Source organism: Epargyreus clarus, unplaced genomic scaffold (genome assembly GCF_041222505.1).
Source record: "Epargyreus clarus isolate Ecla_fem2 unplaced genomic scaffold, WU_Ecla_fem_2.2 ptg000007l, whole genome shotgun sequence".
In the NCBI taxonomy this organism is placed as follows: Eukaryota; Metazoa; Arthropoda; class Insecta; order Lepidoptera; family Hesperiidae; genus Epargyreus; species Epargyreus clarus.
Window position 1 is genome coordinate 16,018,616 of NW_027332215.1, and position 27,732 is coordinate 16,046,347.

A 27,732-nucleotide genomic window follows, 5' to 3' on the forward strand; every position below is an offset into this window, starting at 1 on the left:
TGCTAGCTAGCTAATAGGCTATGGAAAAGTGGCTACTGCTTTAAGTTCTCATCATAAAAATATTGCATTTTCTGCAGTCTTATTTTTAAAGATACGATTATCCAGGTGATAAATTATATTACAAGTTGGTGATAAAATAAACATACATATCCCATACGATTAACAATTTGGTCTACACCGGAGAGTTCCAGACTAGGCCACCCCACCCCAACCAGTCCTGTACTTTGTGAACAATGGCTAACCCGCTGTCTTCTTTATTTTATTTTTAGAGGATTGAAGTAGCAAAGAAGTGCGCAGTCCACCTGTTGCTAAGCGGTCAATTTCCGACTCCATATTATATATCGACTACAAATACTAATAATGTAACAGGGGCCCTAAAGCCGATCATACATGCATTGCCACTCTTAGAACTAAGATGGTCGTCTCATATGTAAATCAATTATGATTGTTTGTAAGTCAGGCCGCAGAATAATTTATTTTTTAACCGACTTCAAAAAAGGAGGAGGTTTCTCAATTCGACCGTATATATTTTTTGTATATACTAAGCGCCGTAGTTTCAATAAATATATCAAAAAAATTTAACCGACTTCTATGTTACAAAGTAAAAAATAATTTAAATAAATGTTGTTTTAGTACATAAATCTGAAGTCGGCGCTCAATACATTTCGTTTGATAACGGCGTAAACAGCGTGTCCAATATGAGCGCCGACTTCAGATTCTTTTACACTTTTTAGTGGTGACATGCTAACGCGTATATACATAGATTATATAAAATTGTATAAACGTGATCATGAATAAAGGTAAGGTCTGAATTTATACGGATCGGAGCCAACCGCTCGCAGGGTGCTACCGCACCCTGCTCGTTTAGTTTTATATTGTCTAATACGTTCCAACCTAACCTAACCAATTCAATACGAAACACTAAATGCGAGGCTATATGAAATACTATATTATAGGCTAGGTTAGTTTGAAACAGGAAAGTAAATAAATCAAACTAAGTGGTAAAAGTCTGCGAGTGAGTCGGTCCAATTCATCTTAATTCAGTAGGTCATCTTAATTCAGTAGTCATTGAAGGTCATATTTTCCATCATATGTCTCTACTTAGAACCCTTTGTGGTTCGACTCCAGCGGTACCGCGGCGCCACACCTATTTCTGCCTAACAACAGCAATGTTAAGAGCTGCTGTGTTCAGATGATGAGAACTTATCGACATGAATCAAACAAGGCTAAACATGATTACGATATGTATCCTGCTGAGATGAAGCATTGCCTTGATCAGCTTCGGATCTGTCATCCGGTGAGCTCGATAATTTGAACATTATCATCTTATTGTCGCTCCTTTGGGCACGGCCTTCCTTCTAAGTGAGACGGAATTAGGCTAAGCCCACCACGCTGACTAAGTGAGAATTGGTAGACTTCACTCGACTCGAAATTTTTTTATAACTCTCAGGCGTGTAGGTTTCCGAACGATAGTTGTCTTTATCGTTACAACAAGTGCGGATTTCCGGTCTATGATATAAATAAACTACTCACTTTGTTGTCTTTATAACGAGGTAATAAATAAAATATTTGACACAAATAAAATTGTATTTAAATACTGATGTTACGAGTAACTACTTGTATCGTCGAACCAGAATAATTCTCGTTCCGTCCAAATATTCTCTTCTATTTAAAATTTCTGCGGACAAAGTCGCGAGTAACAGCTAGTGCTACATAATTTAAGGTTGTACAGATAAACACATATGATAAGTTATTTTTAGAAGAAAGTTAAACAAGTGTTAACTGTAGGATATTTTCGGCTGTGTTTAATATAGCTTTCGTGGCGCAGTGGTTAGCGTACTCGACTGAAGAGTTGAGAGGTCGGTGGTTCGATCCCACCCGAAAGCGTATTTGGCGCGTCAGCTTTTTTTACTTTTTGGTTACTTTCTTTTTATTTTTATTTTACTATTCAAAAAAGAGCAATAAGGTCAATATATAGTCTGCGGCGTGGTGAGTCCCTAAGAGAACTGTTTCCCACTATTAATATATTGACGGTGCATAGTCAATACATTTATGAAAATATTATGTATGTAAGAAAACACACTGATGTTTGAAAAAAAATAGTAACCACCATAACTTTAATACCAGAAATAGAAATAAATTAGCAATTCCTAAACATAGATTATGTAAGGTGGCTAGATCTTTCGTGGGCAACTGTATTCGCTACTACAATAAAATACCCGACCACATTTTGAATCTCACAGAAAAAAAGTTTAAACATGTCGTTAAACTAACGCTATGTAAACAAGCGTACTATAAAGTAAGTGATTATTTGACTGACAAAACGGTGTGGTCTGAATTAGCTCCAGCTCCACATGTACCATTACGTTAAGTTAACATTGTCAAAAACATTTTTTTTAAAAGATGTGTGTTATGGAGTTTCTTTCGCCGCTTCTTCTCCATAACGAAACACCTTGTGAAGTGGTGGTAGTTGCTTTGACATTCAAAAAGTGATCTGTAAAGAACCTATTTTGAATAAAAAAAATTGATTTGATTTGATTTGATTATTATCTTGTATATACCATTAAAATATTTTACCACCTTAGCCTTTGTATTTACAAAAATATTTTTTTAGAAAATTCTTTAATTAAAATAAGTACGTGGTTAAAGCTTATTACTTAATCGAGTTGGTTTCTTGGGCTCGAAGGTTGAACACAATAAATATTATTGATATTCCGAAATTTATTTATTTTTATAACAAAATAACAATAAAAATACAACTAAGTAAACTAAAATTAAACTAGAAATTTGATTATATATTATAATAAAATTTTAATTCATATTTATTAATAGTTCAAATCAATAAATATACTGGGAAACAAAAAAATCAAATAAAAAGTGTTTCCGCCCGGGATCGAACCAGGGACCTTCTGCGTGTTAGGCAGATGTGATAACCACTACACCACGGTAACAACTGAAAGCAGTTTCGAAAGACGATATCATATTCTGATTTGTATTGATTTTTACGCTTTTCATACTAACAAATAATTTTATAAGATTTTCCTTTCATATAATATCCTCGTTATGAAATTTGTCTCGTAGCGAAATGCCAAATTCTCTTTTCTCTATACCGTGCTGAATAATTCAATTTATTTTAATACTTTCAGGTTCTTATTAATCGGTCTAGATATTTTTTTACTTGAATGAAGGTGTCAAAGCGATTGATGATATGAGGCGGAATCTTATTACCAGCGTTATAAAATGTGGATTACAAAAACGAATGCAAATTTGTGTTAGAAGTAGGGCCATGTGGAGCTTAAATTATGATTACAAAATAAAATTTTAATGCAAAGTTTCTAAATGTCTTTACTATTTTAACCATGGGTCAAACATTTTCACTTTGATTATTTCAGATAACTTATTCTATTCTCTTATTAAAAATATGTTATCATTATATCTTATTGAAAGGCAATATGTAGTTTTTAAATTAGCCTGGAGAATAACTTTTATGAAACTTTTTTCTTTTATAATGCCTTGAAGTTGAAAACACTTAATGAAAAATACAAAATTCAAATAGTTATTGAGCAGCCACTTTACACTGCTAGCAGTTATGTCGATATTTAATAATGAGTTTCATCAATTGTAAGACCTTCTACCTAAATACGACAGAAAACCTTTGCATTTGACATCCATACTACCAATACAAAAACCGGTAAAGAGGTCACTATTATAATTATAATTATTAATACACTTGGGTTCCGTTGATATTATATTAAAAACGCGTTGTATAATAATACATATCCGGCAACATTATATAAGAAAACGCTTCAACAAAATATAAATACTTTGTTCGAATGACAGCGGTTGTAGCCTGTGGTCGTAGCAGTCGGCTACGTCGTAGACCACTCTTAACGTAGACGAGTGGTACGGTTGTAGCTACGATTCCCATAATTGGGTGTGTTGAGATCAAATAACTGTCACTGCTTTAATTTTGTTTGTCCAATTGACATTGTTTTACTAGAAATGTGTACAGAGGGATGTTATCAGTTTTGATTTCTTCATTACGTCGAACATATCGACTGCAGCAATTAACAAAGTCGGAAGTGAAAAAGTCTCGTTTTTCAGTACGGCCGAATGAAGACTTTAACGTTGGATTTGTACTATATTTGGTATGATGATATCGTTTTTAGTACTCTAAAATTGTAAATATAAACAGGAAAAAAGGAATATGCCACATTATTCACGGTTGACGACCCGCGTGGCAGAGCGGCCACCATACCGGTCTGACGCGCAAAGGGTCCCGGGTTCGATCCCCGGCCAGACAGATATTTAAATGATGAATTTAGATTTCTGTTTCTGGGTCTGGGTGTTTGTATATTTGTCTATATGTGTTTTCATGGCACCCACGACACAGGGAATCCTAGTGTGGGGTTGTGAGTGTAGAAAGCGTCTATTTATTAGCGTTTATTCATCGTCTGAACACCTTAATAAAATGTCGGAAATGGGACATCCTACAATATTCATTGTATCAATATTGTTGTATCGATCGATTTTGTGGGATGTGGTATATCCTACAGTATTTATCGGAATTTTTATTATTAATTATGTTGGAAGTGGGACATCCTACAATGTTAACCGCACACCATCTACTCACTTTCATGTAGATACTACACGCATCACCAAACGATGCCTAATTTAACATTCTACTATATTCAGGTTTTTACTTTTCAAACTTTTCTAATGACTCATAATATTCGACACACCTACATCTGGTAATTACCACCCTTAGTTCTGATCACTTATAAACCATATTGATTGCCAACTGGCAGACATTGTCAGCTTAGTCCGAATATACCTACTTGTTACCATTTTCTCTCAGGGTATTTGATAATAAGTGAATAAAAACGATAGACGACCTAGGATGTGGTCTATAAATGAAAACACATTACATTTTTTAATCAATTGGTTCGTTTACTTGACATGAGTAGGTACTCATAGGTACAGAAGTAGGTACTTCTAAGTCTAAATCAGGTACTATATTATAGAACTGAACTGTCAAAATGCACATTACGACAGATGGTAAGTTCTCGAATGTTATAAATGTTTCATTAACAAAGACACTTTCGTGAGCGTTCTTAATACCTAATTATAAAAAAACAAACTCACAACTAATAAATGTTTAACATAAATAACTTTTCTTCTAGCAATGATCAACACTTAACATAAACAGGAAACTTCTTAAAACAACTTGCTTAAACGGTGAAGGAAAACATCGCATTGAGTAAACCTGCATTTTACCAAGTCTACCAATACGCACTTCGCTAGCGCGGTGCTGTATGGCCTCATACGTCTCATGCTGAGAAGAGGCCCGTACCCAGCAGTGGGACAACAACGGGTTGATGATGAAAAATATTTTCCCATACATTACGTATGGGAGAACATGTTTTCCATTTAAAATATTAAATTTGTACGAAACCCTCCTCACGCGAGATTAACTCGCATTTGATATGGTATATCAGTCAAGCAGTAAACATATTATTTATTATATCAAAGATCAATAATAGTCCCAATACAACTGATTAAGATTGTAATGCTCAAAAAATATTAACCTTATTTATATTTAAATTTAATAACAGCCTAGTATTTATTTTCGTGAGTTTCATATAATCTTACTATTTCTAATAATAGATTCGTGGCAAATTAAATATCGTTTAAATAACATAATTATCGAATGAAAGTTATATATATTTTTAATATCAGTAATTATACTGAAAAACAAAAAAGAAAAAGGCAAAAAAGTTAAATGAGGTGGATATACGTTTCCGCCCGGGTTTGAACCGAGGACCTTCTGCGTGTTGGGCAGACGTGATAACCGCTACACCACGGAAACAACCAACGGTTGTTTCGAAAGACAGTATGATATTCTGCGTTGTATCGATTCAAACGCTTTTTTGTATTAATATAGTGTAAGATTATGTGCGTTTATCAATCCTCGTTATAAAATTTGTCCCGATACTCTAGTCAACAAGTTCGAAAACGTGAAAAATAGAGTTGAGGGTCCTAAAAATATGAGAGCTACCTCTCATTTTATTCAGAAAAACGTATTGAAAGATGTATCTCAAGGATTTTTTATACATTGGATTTCATCCAGTAATTTTGTACTTATATAAGTAATCCTTATTGTTGTCCCGATAGACGATTTGTAGGGAACTTAATTTTCATGATTTATTTAATGTCTAGGGATTTGCAATCATTATTATTTGAAATCACATAGTTCGACAATCACCTTAAGAAGTTAGTTATATTCGAGCACCACTACTTTATGTATGAGGTTTGTGTGTCTAGAAATATACTAATGCACAAAAACAATAACATTGATATTTCTTCTCAGTTTATAAATATGGGGAAATATTGCCTTGGTCTCAGAAGTCTAAATTTATATGTGTTGATATAACCTGTTCTTAACATACACGTTTACACATTCACATACATAAATCGGTACAGTCGGAAAAAGAAATGTTGTGTAAAAATAAATATGTATATTTTTTCCTGGATTTGTCAAAACTTCAATATACCTATTTGCATTGCATTTATTGAATGAAATATTATGTTTCCTTTTAAAAAGGTAGTAATTCTAAATGTAGCGATATGTATCGATACATTTAGAATGGCTGTTATTAAATTTAAATAAGTTGGTATTTGTACGTTTTGTTTTGTAACTATTTCTATATGATAATAATATAAATGAAACCACACAATAACGTGCCTGACCGATATGACTGATTGAAACCTGACAGGACACAGCCAATAATACTTACGTATTACGGTCTTTTGTAATTGATTGAAATCATCCATCAAATATTAATAAACTATTAGATTTTCTATGCAAAACAAATGAGATAGCCTAGTAGTTAAGAAACTCGGCCTCTTGATCGAGGGATCCGAGGTTCAAATCCCAGAAACGCCTCTGAATATTCAAAGTTATGTGCTTATTAGAAATTATCACATGTTCAAAACGCTGAAGAAAAAGACCGTGAAGAAACCTGCATAGCTGACAAATCTTAAAATAGGTGTGGGGCGCTCTTCGTAAACTGATAAATGGAGCACCCCACGCTTTTTCCACAATTATACTATTTACTGTTCCTTAATTGATTCCTATATTGATTTTATTTTAGTTTTTTGAACTATAGTTTTGTGTCTCTGAAGGTACACGGTTTCGGACACAGTGGTCCTTCCCGGGGCAGCTGGCTCGGCGGTTAGAGCTCCCATTTAGGCCGCCCGCAAACCCATAAGCTCGTTTTAGTCCTCTTACCACAGGTAGGGAATACCTAGCCCTATTCTAGTTCCAATCTTTGAATTAAAGGCCCTGTATGTCTACCACATCACCATACGATACCACATGGCAGCGACAAAATGTATTCAAACAATGGCTCCGAAGTGCAATGCAACCACTTGGGAGCCTTTGTTTATTTTAGTAGCAATGTGATCAGTATAGTCCTTTAAAAACATTCAAATACTACAAATTATCTGAAAAATTCCGCAGCTTTACGATAAACATTTTAAAAGCCGTAATAACTCGTCGTCTTCTAGTGATTAATACGCTTTTATTAGCTTCAGACGTATGTATGTTGGTATGTTAGTATGTAACGGAATCTTTGAACATGATTTTAACCCCCTTCAAAACGTCGGATTAACTCGAAATTTGGCATACTTATTAAGGACCGATGACAATTCAATATTTTAAACATTCTGACCCGTTATCCTTACTAGGATAATCAGGATCAGCGATTTTTGTTTTCCTGAGACCCGGAAGGTCTGCGTTAAGACCAATAAAGGAATCTACCAGGCGCGCCGATCACCTAACCTAACCTAACCTGACCTGACCTGACCTGACCTGACCTGACCTGACCTGACCTGACTTGACCTGACCTGACCTGACAATCACTAAAAAATGAAAAATAAATAATAGTTAAAAAAAACTAAAAAATACGCTTTTATAAAAAAATCGACCAAAAAATGAAAAATAAATAATAGTTTAAAAAAACTAAAAAAATACACTTTTTATAGAAAATCCAACTAAAAAATAGAAAATATTTTTTTTTTAAATTTGAATTAAGAATAGTGTAAATGAGATAAAAATATTTTTTATTGTAAAAAAAGCGTGGGGTGCCTGGTGTCAATAGTTATAAATATTTTATTGATAGATATTGAGTAGAAGGATTATCATTTTGATAATATCTTAAAAAGCACCCCACGCTTTTTTTACAATAAAAAATATTTTTATCTTATTTACACTATTCTTAATTCAAATTTAAAAAAAAATATTTTCTATTTTTTAGTTGGATTTTCTATAAAAAGTGTATTTTTTTAGTTTTTTTAAACTATTATTTATTTTTACAGACGGTTATTAAATCTTGCCAGACGTACGCGTCTTACGATTATAAAGGAAAACCCCTTTGTACATAAATTGCAGTTATTGCGATATTGGATTCCGTCAGATTTTCTGTCCTTATCTTACACAAGGTGGATATCTATTGTCCTTAACAAGTCTTGCAAGTATCAAAATGGTTCGTTTTCGAATTAGTTACACGAGAATACGTAATCGATGTAATTTGTTTCTCTTTTTCCCTCGTAGAACGACAAGACTGGGACTTGGGGTTATTTAGCTGTTGCTTAAGCTTGAAATTAAATTAGTGATCGCAATACTTTATATAATTTATCGCTTATAAGAAATTTCTCTTAATTTCGTAATACCTTTAATTAGAAGCCATTTTAATAACTTTCTTCAGAAAAATTCTAGATACACTCACATACAGCATCCATACATCCAGCATACACATATGAGTACATCACAACTAAACACACACAGACACATATTATTAAAATATTTTGAAGAAATTTATTGTTTATTAGTTTTTGTAATAAAATATTAAAATTCATTAATATATAAGTCCATCCAGAAAACTACAAATCAATTATGAAACAAAAATGTTTGTTACAAACCTTTTTGTTACAAATGTTTGTTACAAACCTTTTTGTTCCATTCCTTGGAATTATGAAGCTTCTACTTAATTTTTAATGATAAAAATATTAAATTATGCTGCTTCACCTTAGACAAAATATATTTTGCTTTAGACAAAGTCAGGAAGTTTATTTTAGTACCGCCTAAATATATAAACGATAAATAAGCGTACGACAAAGAAACGAGAACAAATCCCCGAAGATCCTTCTCCTGAGATTCTGTTGAGAGTAAAAACCTTCTGCGAACAACTACGAGTAAGGGTTCTTAAATCCAAGTGCGCCCTAAATTCTTTATAAGAGCTTTACCACTATCTGTCGGGGACGAATCTGTTGTCAGAAGTTTTAAGACGATCTGTAATCTGGCGGCCGTGTTTTAGGATAAAAATGTGAACGAAATGTTTTCCAAAATTCTATGACAAAGGTAATGAAAATCATATTAAACGGTGGAAAGAAGTAAATAACAAGGGTGAAAAATAGACTTTCAAAAATAATTGCCTTTGCTACGCAAAAAACATGTTTTCCGCCGTCCGTAATTACAAGTAAGATCTTAAATTCCAATATGTTTTACAATTTCCTTTAATTAGTAGCACAAATATTTTTTCATAAATTTGAAAATGATGATAAGTAAACCAATTGTATTATTTCTTCTATCAATAGAACAAACTGCGAAATCTAATACAACAAATTTGGACAAAATACCGCGGCTAGGAGTAGCAGACGGTCATGTATTCCACCTGATGGTAAGTGTCTTCTGCCGCCTAAGTAAATCTGTAATCAATCCCAGAAAAAAATAGATTCTTACCTCAGGTCGACCACAGATGCGTTGCTGCTACTGAGGACAATGTGGAACGCCTCGGAAAAGTCTCCCTTACTAAACCCTTCGAATCATAACACAGCAACGCTTAACTTTCAGGGAACTTTAAAATATGTATCCTCAAAAATAAGATTATTGTTCAACTTCATATTTTTTGAAGGTACGTGAAAGAAAATGTTTCGGGTTAATTTCATTTGCCCCAGAGGAAATAAAAGCAAATTAAAATTTGTCAAAGACACATTATTTTGTTAATTAATTTTCACCTGTGACTAATTCATTTGAGCATTTTTAGTGATTCAAAGTACTAATCAATCGCTGTAAACGAACCTTGGAAGACCTACACGAGTTTAATTAATTTTAGCGGAATTTCTGTGATAGTATGTACTTGGATTTTTTCAAATAATCTATTTACAAAGATATGGATTAAGTACATGGGTATACAAAACTAATGTGAACTTGTTTTTAGTATTTATGGGCGACTAACTTATTTTTCATGAGTTTTAAGGTTTATCTGATCGACTTCAGATGCAACGCCTTTTTATGACCACATCCATCAGGTGGACTACACGCCCGTTTGCTACTTCATTCTTATAAAAATATAAATATAAATCACTTGTTACGGTGTACCATACCCTCCGAAACAGCTCACCAATTGTAATTAAAGTAATTTCTTAAACAATAAGTTATTATTGTGAAAATAAAACATTTATTTTTAAATTGTAAGAAAATAGTGACGAACCCTATGCACCTGAGATATTGAAAAAAAAACAAACCAAAAAACAAAAAAGTTCTCAAACGCGTGTGAAAACTACCAATATGACTAATTGACTATGGACTGAGACGGTGGACTATTGGCTAATTCTCCTCATTCTGACATTAAGCCTGTGTCCAATAGTGGAATATTAGTGAGTAATGAGTTGACGATACCGAACAGAAAAATAATACGTGTTTAATAGATTGGTGACGCGAAAATTATCTAGGTGTTAAGGTGGGTACAGACTGTTGTAACGTATGTTACGTTACGACAGTCTGTACCCACCTTTCAGTTAGATCACGTTAGGGGATGGTAAAACGTTTAGAGTGAAAAAACACGCGACTCGACAATACTCCCCTTTGTATGGTGCGGTCTGAATCCACATTTAATTGAATACGTTTTCACCGCTTTGTTTGTATAAAACACAAAAAGACAAATGCCTTAATTGAAGGGAGAACATCCATACGTTTGTTATAATAAAATAGAATAGAAACTGAGTGTATTGGTTCCTTTGAACGTATTTATTCATAATTGAATTGCTTATATCGTTTATTATTAATTGATTCAAGGAAGGAGAGCATGGTAATAAAAAGACGCTTTCACACAGCACTATACTAGGATTCTATTTGTCGTGGGTGCGGTGGACACAAACAAAGGAAAATACACAAACACCCAGATCCAGAACAGATATCCAAATCCGAATGGCCGGGGATCGAATCTGGAACCCTTTGCGCGTTGTTATTATAGCGGCCAGTTTTATACACACTGTAAATTTTAAGTTTTTATCAATTGCCGTTCACGAGCTAGTGAACTGTGAAAGACGGACAGTCGTACACACAGCGGACTATTGAGTTCCTTTTTCACCCTTTGGATACGAAACCCTAGAAAGTAACAAGATTTATATGCACATTAGCTGTTGAAGTGAACACGATGTTATTTTAAGGAAGCGGAGGAGTAACCTTCTAGATATTTAATTAAGTCTACTGAATTGTTATATTAGAAAATACAAAATTATATTAGAAAATACTTCGACTCCCGAAACACCACCGCCACATCTATTTCTACTTAATAAAAACTGTGTTAAGCGCTGTCGTATTCCAGTTTAAAATAGCTTGTTTGCTACTCCAGTATTATTTAAAGATATACATAAACTACATTTAAATTGAAAAACTGATCTCGTGTTTATTTCGTCCATAAATTGGCCATTTACAAATCGCTGCTGCTCTCGATATTAATCCCGAAGCGAGCTTATTTTTCCCGGCAAAAAACAGATCAAGTATCAGTTGACCGAGCGATCAACTGCTAACGGAGTCATCTGATTGCAGTTTGCCAGACAGATATTGAGCTTTATTAAAGGGACGGCTTTTCAATAGATTTGAAGCTAGAGCCAACGGACTAATTGGTCTATTCGAACCAGCGCGAAGCTAAAGCGGTCTGGTTTAAAAATATTCCCAGACATTTTCGAGTCTTGTAAATATAAATATGAGGGAATGAGGTAATTATATGCATTAATTCATCCTTTTTGGACACGGGAAGGGTTTATCAGTATTTTCCAATTTTCTGTTGTACTCGTCAAATGTTCAAAATCGTCAAATGTATACACATGTAAAATAAAATGATTTAAGATAAATATGAGCTTGTGAAACTTCTCTTACTATTAGTGTTGTACTAGATTATGAGCATGTAAAATAATTACATGAATCTCTTATATATAATGTGTACTGTATGGAAATATATTTATTTCCAATATAATTTAAAAAGACCAGTTTTAAAAGAACTACGTATACTTACCTAATATCGTAAAAATGTTTTTGTTCTCTAGTAGCCTTAAATTAAACGAGATAACCTTAATTACTTTACTAAACATATTTCTATATTCTATTGAAAGAATACATCATAAACTCAAGAATATGTTCAGCTTTTTTTTTATAAAAACAAACAGAGGAGCTGTTGTTGGCAGGCCGGACATTGGATCGGTGACAACGCGCTATGTAAGCTAGACTACATAACAATTTCCTCTAGAAAGTTAATAAAATGTGTAAGGTCTTTATTATAATATATTGCTAAGAACAAGCTTTTAATTGGCCAAGCCAGTATTTGATTTTAACCATAATTAAAGTTTTCCTCATGTATGGGAGTGCGAAGGGAATGTTCTGTTTTTCAAGCGTTTGTATATCATCATCATCATCATCAACTCATTATTGTCCCACTGCTGGGCACGGGTCTCCTCTCAGAATGAAAAGAATTAGGTCATAGTCCACCGCGCTGTCCAAGTGCGACTTCACATACCTTTGACTTTTTTTTATATAAATCTCTCAGGTTTGCAGGTTTCCTCACGATGTTTTCCTTTACCCTCTTTCCCTTAGCCCTCGACTGAGTTTCTTACCCACTAGACTATCACTGCCCTTGCGTTTGTATATAATTAATGTAAATTGTAAGTATATACGTAACTCTCATTCTTTCTAGGGCGTGTTCCTATAAAGTGAGTGAGTAATAAAGCTATATATTTAAACATCCGAGTGTTTGGTGTTCAATAATACCAATGACAAAGTCATCGTATTGTTAAAACTATAGTCATAAAGAAAATTAATAATAAATTCATCATTTTTTTAGTTTCAATTGTTTCGGTGCCTTAAACGTACAGTAATATATTTTATACATGAATGTTTTGCTATTGTTACAGAATGTTTGCGTTGATGAAAAAAGAAAGATTACAAAAGCACCCCAATTACGGCGAAGAGTTGTGAAAATAAAAATATAATAGGAATAGCCATTAGCGGATTTGAACAGAGGAGATGGATCCGAACAACTTTAATGGCCCCGTGGCCCTCTTGTGTAAATCAAATTTTCGACGCAGTGTAAAATATGAATGGACATTTATAACAAGTTAATTCATTTAAAATTGTTATACTGTTCTTGTTTGAGGAACTACTTATATTACTACGTACGTACACACACACACACACACACACACACACACACACACACACACACATACACGCTTGGATTTTAAAACCCAGGAGATGCCCCACTGACGGCTGACTAACTTCTTATCCCACCTAACACCACAGGGATTATAGGAGCGGCTGAAAAACAGCGCTACTCGAATCCCTGATTCTGAGACAGCAATGCTGAGCCGAATTCCTTTTGTCATATTAATATTACTGTAAAACTGTACATTTATTCTTTGTGTAAACTGTGTTATTATGGCAATAAACGGTTATTATTATTATTATTATTAAATATTTAGGTGTAATTATCGACCAATTACTCACCTTCAAACCACACCTTGTGGCTCTGGTCTCCAGGCTTCGCAAACTTATATATATATATATATATATATATATATTTAGATCCTTACGCCACGTAGCGGATCAGAGAGTCATTAAAGTGGTTTACTACGCTCTTTGCCAATCACTGATCACCTACTGCATTACTACGCGGGGAGATGCAGCTAAAACTCACATATTAGAGGTTGAAAGAGCTCAACGAGCAATCCTTAAGGTTGCAGCAGGCTTTCCTTATCGCTACCCTACTGTAGAACTCTACAGATATTGGAGCGTATTAACAATCCGTTTCACAAAAGTCAACAAGTTCCGTTTCACAAATCAACAACAAAGTTTCATTCTTCACATCTCTCTCAAACAACACTCCCTTTTAACGTACGATTCGCTCCTATTCAACCATAAACGCAGGAAAGATAAAGTATGCCCCCTACAAAATTTTAACACATCCAAATCACTCAATTTTTTCTCTTTCTTAGGTCCATTGCTGTATAACAAGATCAATAAGAGCCTTAATATATATCCCCTTAAGAAACAAAGCTGCAAGTTAAAAGTCACCAATTACCTTAAAACCCTTTCTTATGACGAAACTGAAAACTTACTACATCCAATAAACTAACGTCTAGTGTCAACAATCCCAAATGTTCTATATTGTGCCGTTTAGTGTCATATTCCCAAACTCTTCACCTACACACACACTTACATACCTACACATACATACCTACACCTCTCTTAATCACACATGTGCACACAAACATACACCCACGTCTTTACAATATTCTCGCCGTCTTAGTATTTACCTGCATAATAATTTGGATAACTGTCTGTTTCGCTTTGTCTCCCAACTGTTGTACCTAAGATCCTATAATACATTTTATGTTATATTTAACTATGAGAGCAAATAAATAAAATTTTATTATTATTATTACTTGGATTAAACATTGTTTCCTTTAAATTATAAGTGTTACGTGCTACTTTATTCAGGTTTGAAGAATGTTGTGAAAAAACAAACGCAGTGATAGGCTAATGTTTGATAGTTATAGGCTATTTGAAATTCGGCCTCTTGTAAGGTGGGTGTTATGCTCGAATTCCACGCATTCACATCACATTCTTCAAAGTTATTAGTGTGAATAGAAATTAATTATCATTTACCATAGTTGTGAAGAAAATCATAATGAGGAAACTTGCGTACCCTAGAAATTTATTTAAAAAATCTCAATACGTACTTGGCCAGTTCGGTGGACTTTGGCTCAATCCTCCTCATTCTGTGAGGAGACCTGTGCCCAGCCGTGGGACAGTAATGGATTGCCTGGCAACATGCCTGAGTGTTATTTTAAAAAAGTTCTAACAAATACATTTTAAAGAAGGAAATATAGCTTTTCCTTTTTATTAGTATATTATGAGTGGCAGTCAGACTGTATATTACAAACATATTTTATATTTAGTGTTGAGAAATAAATAGGTATCTTTAGTTAACAAGACACCCTTCCAGGAAATATTTATTTAACAAACAGGAAAGTCAAATAAATTATAATACAACAGATAAGAATATTAGAACAAATAATAAAACAATAAATGAACAAGGAAAACAAACAAAGACGATATCTCGTAATATCCGGCGAAACGGAATAAAAATTTCACTTACTAAAATAACAATACCAGTAAGGTTACGCAAAAAACTGATAATTCCATTTCGTTGTCATGTTGTAACATGTCTTCCTTAACACACATCAAGCATGTTTACACTGGAAAGATATACAAATATATTGAAAATCCAAATAATAAATTTCAAAATTAACTCAAACGAAATTATCATCTCCGTAGTTTATAAGTAAAAATCTACGGAACCTCGCACAAATGAAATACCGCACAATGTTGTTTGTTTTTATTCGCACGTTTCAATTTCCTGTGTCTCCACGCTTATGGATATTAGTAACAATATTTTATATTCGCGATTCTCACGCATGGTTTGAAAATGTCAATACGTATAGTCGTAACCGGTGAGGTTCATACAATTCGACGGCTTTCATTTTGATATGAATAATGAATGTATCAAAGGTGCATATATAAATTTCAGAATATTTGAAAAATAGCGATTTTTTCTATAAGAAGAATGAACATTTTTATTTAATATAGCTTTGCTTAATGATATGATGAATATAAGAAGTAGAACTTGTAGTAGGTATACGAATAATATAACTTGCCTCAAAACCTACATCGCAGGGTGTCTACATACATTCCAAGGTCAAAGCTCAAATAATGGATTTTTACACATTTATTGTAAATATCTCGTTTTGTATGGGTTTATGCTATTTGTATTTGTTATAAATATTGTGTAGAATTAAATTTTGTACAACTTTTGATTGACTATTTTTTTGTATATTGAGAATATCCGTTTTCGATATAGAGGAGAGAGCGCGCGCGGTACTTAACTATTTCGAGTATTATTTAAGGCCAACCTATAGTCTCGATTAAAAATACGACGAATAAATCGAATGAATTATAGATAAGTACACATACAATACTAAGAAATTTGCATTTTATTAGTTATTACGTTATAATTAATAATATTATTCAGTAATGTAATATCTATTGCCTGTACTTACTCATAACTTGTGTTGTATTGATCAATCCATGATACAATTATTCATATACTCTTACTCGTAATACTTAAATTTAAATTCTAGTATAAAAATGTATATTTATCTAAGGCGTCTTCAAAAAAGAATATTGTATAGAATAAACTCATTCTTTAAGTATATAAATGTGAATAATCGGTGTAAGTCTTTCCTTGTTTAATATAAAATATAGAATACACAAATGTTTTCGAACGCAATAAATATGTATGCTATATTTTTCTTGTCTCTGCCAAGTGATAGATAATATCAGACAGCGCAAGCAAGTGGGTCCAACACGAGACCGGAACTAGAACATTCCCGCCGATTCCGTCAGGATAATGTTGAGTCATAGACAGTAGACTATGTGTTTAAAGTTTCTCTTTATGTCTATAAATGTGGATAATCCGTGTAAGTATTTTCTTATGTTAAAATAATAAATTACCTATGACTTCGGCGCCACCACCGCCACAACTATTGCTTTTTATAGCGGCTACCGTTATACATCTTCTGTAAAAAAACTCTTACGGTTCAGTAGAACCCTATAACAGACAGACTGACGGACAGACTGCTGTGGCTTAGTAATAGGGTTCCGTTTTTAACCAAGATCAAATGTTCATTATTCATGTACTTCTATGGCTTCTAGGATAAGAAACACTAAAAATAATAAATAAATAAAAATGTGGTGGTACGGAACCCTCCATTTGCAGGTTGGACTCGCACTTGGCCAATTATTTTATCAATTGGCACTAGGGCTGCAATTTTGCCAAAAGTTCCCTGTAAACAATGTCAAATAAAGTGGTCTATATTGTCCCATTCGCTGTTGACGTATTTGATTACCAAGAATCATTGGCAATTTCATTTGTTACTGTAGTGGAATATTACTGGGTATAATGAACACAGAACAGCATTTTATGTTTTATCCATTTGTCCCAAGAGGTCGTTACTCACGAGTTATCTTGAAGTTCGGCTGGAGTATCGGCGAATTGCTTGTGACGGACCAATGACAAAGTGTGATTTATTGCTCACTGTATTTATAAAACAGGAAGATAAATCGCTTTTATTTTAGCAATACATTTGTTATTTAGAATAAGATTGTGTATGTGTGTGTTGTTGCAGATGAGCGTTATAATCATATAACTGACAGGCAACGACGCTAAATGGCCGCTTAGTAGATAGCAGGATCTCCGATGAATCCATCTCCATGAACATTTGTAATCTGAATCGATTCCACAAAGGATTGAATCAGTACCGGAGGTCGATCTTAAGTGCATTAAAACGCTTCATAATAGTTTGTGCAGATGGTTAAATGCCATAAAGTAGTAAATTAATTATTTGCACATTTTTTAGCATATTGAAGCTACAAATTCCTATACAAATTTAATTTGATTCTGATATTTTTGCTAGTGGTGGTGAATATTGCAATTTTGGTGGCCCTGCTGCGGATGAAATCAAATGAAACCCAAAAATCTCTATTCCTTGCCATGTGGTGACGTCACCGCGCTGAAACAACGGGGATCTTTAAGATCTCCTCTTACAGAAATAAAAGATTTGTGCTCAAAAGAACTTAAACGGCTTCTTAACTTTTAACGGAGCCGGCGAGTTTTCTGTTTTCAAGAAGGACGATTAAAGCGCTCTGAAACTTGAAGTTCACTTCGCTATTGTTTTTAGACGGCAGAGTAAAAACTACTCAACAACTGTCGAGTTTTCCGGAGTGAGAACTATTCTCAGACATCATAATTAGCTGTCTACCGAAGCCATTTGTTGTCAATTGCACCCATACTACGTAAACGTAAAAACGGTGATGAAAAGACAAATTTATAAGCGTCGTCAGCCCATTAGAGTGCTGTTGCTTGGTACGGGTCTCCTCTCAGAGGGAGGGGTTTAAGGCCATAGTCCTTGCGCGGGCCGAGTGCATACCTCCGAGAGCTTTTTTTTAAAGATCTTTTAGGAATGCATATTTCCTCACAATGTTTTCTTTCACCATTAAAGCAAGTGAAAATCAATTTGTAATACGCACATAACTATGAAAAATCCGAGATACGTGCCTGAAATTTGAACCTCGGAGCCCTCGATGGTGAAGTCGAATTTCAACCGCTTTTAAGTAAGTATTTGAATTAACTGTCAACTGTCAATCAATCTGAGAGGTGTTAGTATTAAACTGGACGATTATTTTGTATAAAATTCTACAAGAATTTACATTAGCATTTTTGAAATGTAACACTTAATAAAAATGCTCTTGATGCAAGCGTGTGGAAGGTAATGTGGTATGTTATCCAATAAGCATTTCACCTTTCCTTTGGATACAAGCTTTCATAGTCACCGCACGGGTGTTTCTCAGAAACACGTAAGTGCATTCATTTTGTGACGGCTTACACACTTGGGATTTTGTAGGATAGAAAACAGACAGAAAGGTAAGTAGCAAATAGGACAGGAATTTTTGCTGTAAAACAATTGTTAAGTAAAAAAATTGTAACCGTCTATAGAAAATAATTTATCAATTTTAACACTATAATATAAGTACTGAAAATTGATTGTAAAATGTTTCTCCATTAAAATATATTATTATACTTACTTGGTTTTACTAATAATTTGTATTTACTAACTAACTGAAAAGTAATTTCAGTTGGGGTATTTAATTATTTATGTTATTTGGTGGCTAATTATTTATTTTTATGGTAACCAAAGCAAAAACAAGGTAATTATTATTTCATTATTTTTCATGTACGAACAACTCTATAAAAATGTTATTCCTTTTGTAAGAATTTTTTCCTCCATTAGAGCGATACAGGCTTACATATTGTGTGTTGAATAATTTATGAACATAAATCCTTTTGTTACGTTTAAATTTTCTTTGTAAAAATATTTATGTAATATGTCAGATGTTTCGTGATATATTTCAAAGGAATTGAATTATAATTACGTACCACCCCAAGGTGCTAGAATTCCTTATGGTTCGACATCAGACACACCATGGTTTCACTTATTTCTGCCTAATAACAGTAGTGTTCACCGTTGCTGTATTCCGATTTGATGTGGTAAGGGAGTCATACTCATCTTCGGCATTCTAAATTAACCAAGGGTAGTAACGCTAACCTCAGCTAGGAGTCTATTCTTTCACCGATGGTAGTCGTGTAGTCGTAGGTACTTAAAGGATTTCTTTTAACATAACTTCAAAATATATTTTACATAGATCTATGTTTCCCACAAGATGGGAAGTACAGCGTGAGATTCTATAATTTTATTAATAAGATATGGATGAGAACAGGGTCACGCAATCACGAGGTAGCGGGCTGATAAATATTTATTGACATGTTCTCGTTGCTCGAAGCCATAGGGGTTAGTATAATAGCTATACTATTAGAAATAGTCTGGTGAAATATTTGATACGAAGTGTGGTTACACCCGCGTTTGAAAGTATAAATACTTCGGAGATTTCATGTGGTTTGTTTATATCCTAATTATTGTGATATCCCAATTACTTATCTAAATTAAAAGTAGCTCAACTTACTCCTTATAACATCATACAATTGTCAGTAAAATGACCTGAAATTTCTGAATAAGAATCGAGATAGCCACCTGAGTGAAACTACAAAGAGTTTTGACATCTTTATTATTTTAACTGCTAACTTAATTACATGGTAGATTTACGTGATAACACGATGCATTATTTCTACATTCAAATCCGTATTTATCAGTGAAAAAATCAAACGAACAGAGAAATCAAAGTCAAAATGTACAAAGTAGGTAGTTCGCCACAGCGCGAATTCAAAAAGAATTTTACGACAGACTTTGCGAGTCAAATAAACCTCCTTCAAATATTCTTGAAAGAGAATTATAAAGTTCCAATCCCCTGGGAATCGACGTAATATACCGGTTAATACAATATATGTGGAACAATAGCGGCATTTAGCGGCGTAATTAGTGATTAGGGAACCAACCGTTGGAACTCGAATTAACGTCGACGCTAATGAATTTTGCGAATTGTGATAATTCTCCACTCAACCAGAAATGACAACGGAAACTTTATACTTTGTTTGCTTAATCTCAATTTAAGTTGCGTATTATGTCGTTCATTATTAACTCGTTACAGCCTCGATGGCAGGATTCGCTCAAATTTGAAAGGCTAATGGTCTATGCCTCTGGGATTTATAAAATTTACAGATTGTGAATATTATAAAGGGCTCGGTTTCCTCGTGTTACTCTCGGACATAGTTTTTGACTTTTTGACCATTTCTGGAGCATATAAAAAAGTGCATCAATCGAGAGATTGGAGGGGAGACAGAAGAAGAGTTCAAATATTTTAAATGCTACTTTGCTAGGGTATAGAAATAAGAATATTTCTATCGAAATATATGAAAATAATCCTTTCACTTCTAGTTTAATCTTAGTTTACTTAGCGTTGTATATTTATTGTTATTTTATTATAAAAGTAAATAAATTTCGGAATATTAGTGCAATAATATTTATTGTGTTCAACCTTCGAGCCCAAGAAACTAAGTCGAGTAAGTAATAAGCTTTAACCATGTACTTATTTTAATTGAAAAAAAATCTTAGAAAAAAATTTTTGTACATACAAAGGCATTGGTGGTAAAATATTTTAATGGTACAAAATAAAAAAAAGAAAGAAACAAAAAAGTAAAAAAAGCTGACGCGCCAAATACGCTTTCGGGTGGGATCGAACCACCGACCTCTCAACTCTTCAGCAGAGTACGCTAACCACTGCGCCACGAAAGCTATATTAAACACGGCCGAAAATATCCGACAGTTAACACCTTTTTTAACATTCTTCTAAAAATAACTTATCATATGTGTTTAGCTGTTCAACCTTAAATTATGTAGCACTAGCTGTTACTAGCGACTTTGTCCGCAGAAATTTTAAATAGAAGAGAATATTTGGAAGGAACGAGAATTATTCTGGTTCGACGATGCAAGTACTCGTAACATCAGTGTTTAAATACAATTTTATTTGTATCAAATATTTTATTTATTACCTCGTTATAAAGACAACAAAGTGAGTACCTAGTTTATTTATATTCTTGACCGGAAATCCGCAATTTCCAAGTAGTATTTGATAATAACAGACATTCAGTCAGCTCGTACGCTTTTCGAAAAGTAATAAATGGAGCACCCTACGCTTTTTCCACTATTACTTTTCCATTATACTATTTACTGTTCCTTAATTGATTCCTAGATTCAAAATTATTTTCTACTTTTTAGTTGATTTTATCATAAAAGCGTGTAATTTAGCTTTTTGAACTATATTTATTATCGTTTAAAATTGCAATACAGTTATGATTATTAAGTATCCCCGTTGCGTTTTTAGACAAAATAATGGTCAACTGCGGGTCGAACTTGCACTCGGGGCGCATAAATATAGGGGGTGTAATATTTTTAGTATTTCTTACCATAGCAAGTCTAGAAGAACATGCATTGTGAAAGATAAGTGTCTAGTCTACTTACTATGTTTCAAAAGATAGACTGAAATTGCCGAAAAACATATATATCCTGGTATTATTTTTATCTTTTTTTATTTAGGTATAGTGTTTGATGTAATTGCGGCCATAGTATTGGTAGAAGATCCGAAGCTAAATCGAACTGGACCGAGCTGATAATAGAATGAAACTCATTTTATAACGAAATTAGTACATTGGGTAATACATTAAAAATGGGTTTGCTAAAAAAATCCTGGACAGGATAATTTTAATTATTTTTTGAAAAATTAATTTTCATTTTGCAGACAACCCTATATCAACGTGTTCACAATAAAACAGCGCTTCTACTGATATAAAATTTTATCTATTATCATCATGAGTGCAAGTAGTTGCCAGCGAAATACCTGTTTATACCTGACAACCCAGTAGTTCGTCCACGTAAATAATAGGCAACCCAAGCCTGCACATTCTGTATGTTTTTAACATTCACTCAGAATAGAATTTTCTTATTATCTTGATGTTGCAAAATTTAATTTTCAATTAAATTTTAATTTTTCAAAAAATAATTAAAATTATCCTGTCCAGGATTTTTTTTAGCAAACCCATTTTTAATGTATTACCCAATGTACTAATTTCATTATAAAATGAGTTTCATTCTATTATCAGCTCGGTCCAGTTCGATTTAGCTTCGGATCTTAGACCATATTACATATTCGTGATTTGTAAAAATTAGAAACTTTTTTTTATTACGGATCTAGAGAGAGCACAGGACCGACGGACAGATAATTAAGACGTAGTAATATATATCCTTTGGGTACAGCGTCCTAAAAATTGCTAAAAATTCACTAAACTCCTGAATGTGAGAATATCTTTAAGAAGATTAATTAATTAAGATTACTATTTTAAATTTAAATAAAATTTGTTTATGAAACTACAATATTTACTTATTTTTTAATTCAGTTTACTTATATATTTTATTGTAACACATAGATTAAGACAGTTCTGTGGAAGACAACTCATCCCTGTTTCGTCTCGAGTTTAATTAACCGTGAAATCTTTTGTGCTCGTTGTATTTTACGAGTAAATCTGCGGTTGTGGAATTATCGATTTCCTACAAGAAAATAAATTGGTCGTGCCTTTTGTTGAAAATATCTCCACGATAAGTTAGAACCAATTGCACCGAGGAATCGCGTCAAATGGATTAGACGTGAACTGACCTTTACTCCAGCTCTATTGAATTTATCCATACACTACACATTTCTATCATATGTTGATAACAGTAACAGTATTGTTGCGATTTTATTGCTTTATTTTAGTTCAATATAAATAGTGGATAGAGACAACATAGATTTTTACGGAGAAAAGTTTTATGAAATAAATTTTATTTTAAAGTTTTAACTTTTTGATCGGAATGCTCGGAATTCCTTTTTATAAAATACTTGTAATAGTCTACAATATAAATAATTCAATTCAATAAAAAACACCTACCGCAAACAAAGAAAGTAAAGAAATTTGCACAAAATAATGAATAAAAAGTCGAACCAGGGACCTTCTGCGTGTTAGACAGATGTGATAACCACTACACCACGGAAACAACTGAAAAGTGCTTCGAAAGAGAATATCATATTCTGATTTGTATTGATTTTACGCCTTTCACACTAACAAATAGTTTTAAAAGATTTTGCTTTCATACAATATCCTCGTTATGAAATTTGTCCCGTAGCGAAATGCCAAATTCACTTTTCTCTATACCGTGCTGAGTAATTCAATTTATTTTAATACTTTCAGGTCAGGTTTGTTTTAAACTTTCAAGCTCCATTTCAATTGTACGAACTGCATAGTCTCGAAATGATAATATTGACATGTAGTATACCGCCATCCGCCAGCCTTGTGTCACGAATATTCAGAGCTAAAAACCTCGAATTCAAATAATTTAAAACAATATTCAACATACTTATAGCGCTCCATACCGGTAAATGTCATTAAGTTTAGAGATCCTGGGGTCAAGATGTAAGTTCATTAGCTCGATTATTTTACAACATAGATGATGTAATTATGGGTAATACTTATCGTAAATAAGTATGGGTGGGTTATAATATCATTTCGAGACTATGCAGTTCGTACAATTGAAATGGAACTTCACTTAGGTAAGTTCGTTTAATTTCTAATTGTACTTCACTGCATAGTCTCTTCAATGATAATATTGACATGTAGATGATTAGAGCTTTGTAAAATAACGAGCATATTAAACAAAATAAATAAACATTTAAATCTACTATCTTAAAATTCCTAATTTAATATACCTATTTAAATATTAATTACAGTTATCAAGTAAACGTTTGATGTAATGTCTCTACTACAAAATTGAGCTTATATCTGATTCATTCAGCTATCCTTCTATCCTAACTGATACTCATATGTTTAAACGTCAGCGTAGCAGCGTGGTAATGCGTGCTCTCTAATGGTATGTATTGGGAAAATTGATATATCAATGCCATCATCTTCCGTGATAAAATCTAGAAGCTGTCGTCTGGGTGGTCACTGTATTATAAGATTACATAAAAGAAATAAATGTATTCTTGCAACTCTCAAGCGTTACTAGTTCTATCTAGATAATTTTATTAAGGATGTTATTAAGGATGACTATGATTACTATGAAATAATGGTAATACTATAGTCTGATTCATAATTAGGTGTCCAAAATGTAAACAAAGAAATGTCATTGTCAAAAGTCGATGACAGGTATTGCAAACCTTAACAAATTAACAAGAAACGAAAACTTTCACAAAATCCTTACTAATATTATAAATCCGAAAGTAACTCTGTCTGTCTGTCTGTCTGTCTGTCTGGTTGTCTTTTCTTCACGGCCAAACCACTGAACCGATTTTAATGAAATTTTGTACAAAGATAGTCTGAGACCCGAGAAAGGACATAGGATAGTTTTTATCCCGGAAATCCCACGGGAACTAGGAATGGCGTTCTAAGATCGATTAATTGGCGTTAAGATTCGATTAATAATAAAATAAATTAATGATTAATCTTTTGGACCCAAAACATCGATTATTTTAATCGATATTAGTAATATAATGAATGCAATGAACTATGCATTTGATCAAGTGATGATCTTTAGCAAAGTTGAAGGTATGAATTTTCAGTTGTATGTATGTTGGTATATTATATTATTTTCTTTTAAACGCGGGCGAAGCCGCGGGCATAAACTAGTTCAACATAAAACAAAAATATAATAACTGCACACAATTTAAAAAAACGCGCTATGAAAACTAGAAAAAATTCGAGTTCGATCACGATCACGAAAATGAATAATATCAACTACGAAACTTAAAAATGGCGGCACATAAATTGTTTTGGATGCCGATTGTGTGACCATTATCACAATTTATTTTTTTCTCATACATCTTGTTTTTTATTATTATTACTGTATGAAATGAAATTGAGTTAATATAAATATTGGAAAATGTGAATTGATTTTAATTTATTTAGATTATTATTTTATTATCGATGTCTTAATTTAATATTGTCAAAAATAAGAAACTTCCATTTGACACATATATTTTCTTGATAGGTCAACACCTTTGTTTACATTTTGGACACCTAATTATGTATCGGACTATAGATTGTTTGAACACTTAACTGGCTATAGTAAGGTTTAAACCATAGATATAGGATGTCAAATATACACAATGTCAGTTTAAACGCATTACCAAAATTGATATGTGTATGTGTGCGTAATAGCGTTGTTACCTTCATACTTTTTATCGATTGACATCCAGTATTAATTTGATGAGCCTGCCGTGGCAACGTAGCTTTCGTATCCAAATTATTACACAAATTAATAAAATACCATATTTTCATAGATGATTATTTATTAATATTACTAGTGGTGCCCGCGGCTTCGCCCGCATTTTAAAGATATAATATGACATACATAAAACAGAAAATTCGTACCTTCATTGGAATGACAGTGGTGCCATCTGTCGGTCTTACCAACTCCGAAACCTTCGTGGGCTCTTGGACAACAACTTTGCAAAATATCATCACTTGATCAAATGCATAGTTTCCGATTTTATAAAATGTATATAGACAAATATTCATTTTTATATAAATAGATAGATGATCGACTAACATGGATAAGTAAAGTAACTGTAGGTGAATTATGAAAAATCGAATTTCGATCTTCTGGGTTGAAAGATCGATTCACTGAATCGATCCATTACTGGAGATCGATTAAAATAATCGATTTTTTGGTTCAAAACATCGATTCTCCGATTAATCGATCTCAGCTCGCCAGCCCATCCGTAGTTCCCGTGGGATTTCCGGGATAAAAACTATCCTATGTCCTTTCTCGAGTCTCAGACTATCTTTCTACAAAATTCCATTCACATCGGATCAGTGGTTTAGCCATGAAGAAGAGACAGACAGACAGAGTTACTTCCACATTTATAATATTAGTAAGGATTAGTAAGGGAGTAAGGATTTGCTGACGGATTTGCTGACATAATTTGTTTGATCCTGTTAACCTTTTTTTTCGCTATCCTCGAAAAAGATCGAAGATAGAATCGATTCTTAGGGCCTCGATTTTTTTGTGAATCGATTTATTGCACTTCGATTCGAATCGATTCAAAATCGATCTTTTTCGGAAGGAATCGCCAGCCCTAAATATAATCCCAATAAATCTATATAAACAAATATAATGTTGCAACCGTCTCCGATTGCAAGAATTGATATTTTTAAACTCATGGTTATTTAGAGTATGCCAAAAGACCCACAAACGTAGGTAGGATCCATTACTGGAGCCCGATTAAAAAAATCGACTTTTTTTGGTCAAAAAGAACGATTCTCTGATCTAAGGTCGCTATCTGATATAAAAACTATCTTATGTCCATTCTAGGGTCTCAGGCTATCTTTGTACAGAATTTCATTAAAATCAGTTCAGTGGTTTAGGCGTGAATAAAAGACATACAGACAGACCTGATAACCTTCGCATTTATAATATTAGTAAGGATATCGATTAAAATAATCGACTTTTTGGTCCAAAAGATCGATTCTCCGATTAATCGATCTTAGATCGCCATCCCTAGTTCCCGTGGGATTTCCGGGATAAAAACTATTCTATGTCCGTTCTCGGGTCTCAGACTATCTTTGTACAAAATTTCATTAAAATCGGTTCAGTGGTTTAGGCGTGAAGAAAAGACAACCAGACAGACAGACAGACAGACAGACAGACAGACAGACAGAGTTACTTTCGGATTGATAATATTAGTAAGGATAAGGATAAAACAAATATTATGATATACAAATTAATACGACGAGTTAACATAAAAATTCAGAATATGTAAATTCCGTTACAATACGTCAACAAAGTTTACTTTTATACTACTTTTGTGATGCATGAAATGATTTTTATTATATTATCGACACATTATCGATATTTTATGACGTCACCATTTTGTCAAGCCTTAGCGTAAATAAATTGTAACAACTATGTATGAAACTAATTAATATGAAATTTGACCAAATATTGCTTAAAGACCTGGGATAGAAAAATCGCATTTACCTGTGAAACGTATACTTCCGTGGATTATTTTTCCTTGTAACGGTACACTTGACAATAGAGTAAGACACCCTTGTAACAAAAACTCAGCAATATATTAATATTAGTAATAATTTTGGTAAAATAATAAAACGCGCCGTAGTCAGGGGAGCTTAAGGCCGCTTATTCGAAGAGAAATTGACACGCCGTCACTTTTCTTGGCATCTCTTTCTCTCTAGTAGATTGTCTTTATGAGTTGACATATGTCTTTCTCATGCT

At 33.2% G+C, this 27,732-nt stretch overlaps 4 non-coding genes across 4 annotated transcripts; 1 reads left to right on the top strand and 3 right to left on the bottom strand.

Annotated features, from left to right (window-relative positions):
* Positions 1 to 1,813: 1,813 nt before the first annotated feature.
* On the top strand, positions 1,814 to 1,887 carry TRNAF-GAA (transfer RNA phenylalanine (anticodon GAA)). Its single transcript has one exon. It is a non-coding gene; the product is annotated as a tRNA-Phe (tRNA).
* A 991-nt stretch (positions 1,888 to 2,878) lies between these two features.
* Positions 2,879 to 2,951, bottom strand: TRNAV-AAC (transfer RNA valine (anticodon AAC)). Its single transcript has one exon. It is a non-coding gene; the product is annotated as a tRNA-Val (tRNA).
* Positions 2,952 to 5,796: 2,845 nt separating this feature from the next.
* Positions 5,797 to 5,869, bottom strand: TRNAV-AAC (transfer RNA valine (anticodon AAC)). Its single transcript has one exon. It is a non-coding gene; the product is annotated as a tRNA-Val (tRNA).
* A 15,261-nt stretch (positions 5,870 to 21,130) lies between these two features.
* Positions 21,131 to 21,204, bottom strand: TRNAS-UGA (transfer RNA serine (anticodon UGA)). Its single transcript is given in 2 exon segments — positions 21,131 to 21,164; positions 21,168 to 21,204. It is a non-coding gene; the product is annotated as a tRNA-Ser (tRNA).
* Positions 21,205 to 27,732: the final 6,528 nt, after the last annotated feature.